The following is a 4,637-nucleotide window of genomic DNA, read 5'->3' on the forward strand; positions in this document are numbered from 1 at the left end:
CCCACACACACACACATCATCCCTCATCAAGACTACACACACACACACACCCACATCATCCCTCATCAAGACTACCTACCACACACCACACACACACACACACACACACACACATCATCCCTCATCAAGACTACCTACACACACACACACACACACACACACACATCATCCCTCATCAAGACTACCTACACACACACACACACACACACACATCATCCCTCATCAAGACTACCTACACACACACACACACACACACACATCATCCCTCATCAAGACTACCTACACACACACACACACACACATCATCCCTCATCAAGACTACCTACACACACACACACACACACACACATCCCTCATCAAGACTACCCACACACACACACACACACACACACACACACACATCATCCCTCATCAAGACTACCCACACACACACACACACACACACACATCATCCCTCATCAAGACTACCTACACACACACACACACATCATCCCTCATCAAGACTACCTACACACACACACATCATCCCTCATCAAGACTACCTACACACACACACACACACACACATCCCTCATCAAGACTACCCACACACATCATCCCTCATCAAGACTACCCACACACACACACACACACACATCCCCATCAAGACTACCCACACACACACACACATCATCCCTCATCAAGACTACCCACACACACACACACACACACATCATCCCTCATCAAGACTACCCACACACACACACACACATCATCCCTCATCAAGACTACCCACACACACACACACATCATCCCTCATCAAGACTACCACCACACACACACACACATAATCATCAACTCACAAACACACATCATCCATCAACCACACACACACACACACACACACACATCATCCCTCATCAAGACTACCTACACACACACACACACACACACACACACACACACACACACATCATCCCTCATCAAGACTACCTACACACACACACACACACACATCATCCCTCATCAAGACTACCTACACACACACACACACACACACACACACACACACACACACATCCCTCATCAAGACTACCTACACACACACACACACACACACACACACACACATCCTCCCTCATCAAGACTACCTACACACACACATCATCCCTCATCAAGACTACACACACACATCATCCCTCATCAAGACTACACACACACACACACACACACACACACACACACATCATCCCTCATCAAGACTACACACACACACACACACACACACACACACACACACATCATCCCTCATCAAGACTACACACACACATCATCCCTCATCAAGACTACACACACACATCATCCCTCATCAAGACTACACACACACATCATCCCTCATCAAGACTACACACACACACCATCCCTCATCAAGACTACACACACACACATCATCCCTCATCAAGACTACACACGCACACACCATCCCTCATCAAGACTACACACACACCATCCCTCAAGACTACCTACACACACACACACACACGCATTATTCCTCAAGACTACCCACACACACACATCATCCCTCAGGACAACAGAGACAACCACATGTATGTGCACACAAACCATCACTTCTCCTTCACATATCCCCCTCTACCACACAAGTCATCCCTAACCCATGTCCCTCTGTTGTTCCCTCCTGCAGATTGACGGCTCCACCCTCCGTACCATCTGTATGCAGCATGGCCCCCTGCTGACCTTTCACCTCGGCCTGACCCAGGGCAGCGCTCTGATTCGCTACAGCACCCCACAGGAAGCAGCAAAGGCCCAGAGCGCACTACACATGTAAGCCCCTCCTCTCAGCTTGTCAATCAGCCTCAGTGGTGTAGTTTTGTAGATCGGGGTTCTCAAACTTTTTCAGCATTGGGGGAAACAGCCCCCCCACCCCCCGCGTGCGCACCACATCTATTTCTATGGGCACAAGCACTGTTCATGACAAGCTATTCACACCCCTGTTTTGGTGGAGGGAATGTTCCTGGTTTAAAGCTTATTTCCTGCAGTTATATACATTTTGTCATGTCTAATGTGTGTTCATTTGATAGTTGTAGTTTTGTTGTCACTCATATCTACGGCCTAAAACATCAACCATTCGCTGACATGGGCTAGTTGATCTAGACATGTAAGCTATGCAATGACGAATGCATGCCCACAGTTTGGAGCCACTGCTGTTGATGAACAAGCTCCAGCTCCATAGATGGACATACCATAGACTGAAAATCAAGGACATTCCATGCTGGCTGTCTGGTGGGCTTGGAACACACTCATTTCGTAGGAATGGGCTGGGGAAAACCTGCGTAGACTTAATGGCGATTACTATAATAGAATGTGAACACTAATAAATAATAGCCGGTGAACACAAAACATTCAATCACTCCTTACTATCTCCTCTCTCTCTCCAGGTGTGTCCTGGGCAATACCACCATCCTGGCCAAGTTTGTGAGCGAAGAGGAGGTCGCTCGCTATTTTGCACATTCCCAGGCGGGAGGGGCAGGGTCCAGCGGAGCAGCTGGGGCCCCAGGGTCCAGTGGAGGCCAGGGGGGCCCCACAGGGACAGGCGCCATGGGGGCCAACAGCAGCGGGGAGAGGGAACGAGACAGAACCAGAGAAGGAGAGGGGTCTGCCCCTGGAGGAGGAGGTAACGGAGGGGGAGGAGTCAGCTCTGGCTGGCAGAGTTTAGACGGTACAGGAGGCTCCCTGGATCCTACCCCCACCCAGGGGCCCGGCCTGAGTATGTTTGCCCAGTGGAGCAGTAACGGTTCTGGGGGAGGAGGGGTGGCAGGGGGTGTAGAGCCCGGCAGACAGGGTTTGTGGGGAGGGATGGGGGGTGGAGGGTACCCCAGCAGTAGTATGTGGGGGTCCCCTGCCATGGAGGATCGACACCAGATGGGGAGTCCTGCTGCTCTGCTGCCTGGAGACCTGCTAGGAGGAGGGGCTGATTCTATCTGAATGACCGCACCTAATACATGAACGCATACATTACGAAAAAACATGCACTTGCACACATTCTCCCCCACACACCCGGTGGCCAGTATATTAGATACACCCGTCTAGTACCGGGTCAAACCTCCAGAGCCTCCAGAATTCTTCGGGGCATGGAAACGTTGCTCAATTGGTATCTAGGGACCTAACGTGTGCCAGGAAAACATTCTCCCACCATTACACCACCAGCCTGTACCGTTAACACCAGGCAGGATGGGGCCATGGACTCATGCTGCTTACGCCAAATCCTGACTGGCATCAGCATGACGCAACAGGAACCGGGATTCGTCGGACCAGATTATGTTTTTCCACTCAATTGTCCAGTGTTGGTGATCACGTGTCCACTGGATCCGCTTCTTGTTTTTAGCTGATAGGAGTGGAACCCGGTGTGGTCGTCTGCTACAATAACCCATCCATGACAAGGACCGACGAGTTGTGTGTTCCAAGATGCCCTTCTGCACACCACTGTTGTACTGCGCCATTATTTTCCTGTTTGTGGTCCGCCTGTTAGCTTGCACTTTTCTTGCCGTTCTCCTTCGACCTCTCATCAATGAGCTGTTTAGCTTTTTTGTTTGTCGCTCCATTCTCAGTAAACCCTAGACAGTGTTGTGCGTGAAAAGCCCAGGAGGCCGGCCGTTTCTGAGAGACTGGAACCGGTACGCCTAGCACCGACAATCATACCACGCTCAAAGTCGCTACGGTCACTTGTTTTGCCCATTCTAGCGTTCCATCGAACAGTAACTGGAATGCCTTGATGCCCGTCTGCCTGCTATATATAGCCAGCCACGGCCACGTGACTCACTGTCTGTAGGAGCGAGCCCTTTTCGGGAACGAGCTGGTGTAACTTATAAACTGGCCACTGAGTGTGTGTATATACGTTAACACACCGATGAAATGAGTTCATACTACACTGGTGACAAACATGCAGGTCCACTGACGTTAACTGTCACACACATTATGTCACGAATAGACGGTGACACGCCAACACTACCCGCACACAAAATCTCACACACAAACACACATACATTCGCACACCTTTTACCTTTAAATGAAGACTTCAACAGCAAGACTTGAACAGACAGAGGTGGAATCTGTTGGACTGACACTCATCTGGATGACTCCTCTTTCTACACCCATGTAATAAAAACCAGAACTCACACTGAGCATACTGAGCCCCTATCACTCAGGCATGCCCTGTAGAGGAACTAACAACGTGACAACACATGGAGGTCTTCCTATGTGATGTGTAACAACGTGTAACAACTTATTACAACAACTCTACTACACAAACCTACAGGACGTTACAGCGCCGGGCCAGTTGGGCTTACAGTACCTACCTGACCCAACCCGTTCTGACATTCGGAACCACCTTCTCTCTATTTCTCACCAGTTACACACTGCTCTGATGTTTAACAAGCAAAAATGTATGTCATTTTTTTCCCTGTTTGTAAAACAAATTGTGGAACAGTGGAAAAATCCAAGATGTCTTTTCTTTTTGTTTTTCCTTCAAAATGCTGACCTCGTTATATATTTTTTCTTACTCAATCAAGTTGGTTATTATGTCATGCAGATGATGATGATGATGACTGATCACTTATTACTAGCTGTACAATGTTCCCTCC

General features: G+C 49.2%; 1 pseudogene; it reads left to right on the forward strand.

Annotated features, from left to right (window-relative positions):
* Positions 1–3,025, forward strand: part of LOC115200809 (trinucleotide repeat-containing gene 6B protein-like) — a 45,242-nt pseudogene extending 42,217 nt beyond the window's left edge.
* The last annotated feature ends 1,612 nt before the right edge of the window (positions 3,026–4,637 follow it).

This window comes from Salmo trutta, chromosome 10 (genome assembly GCF_901001165.1).
Source record: "Salmo trutta chromosome 10, fSalTru1.1, whole genome shotgun sequence".
Classification (NCBI taxonomy): Eukaryota; Metazoa; Chordata; class Actinopteri; order Salmoniformes; family Salmonidae; genus Salmo; species Salmo trutta.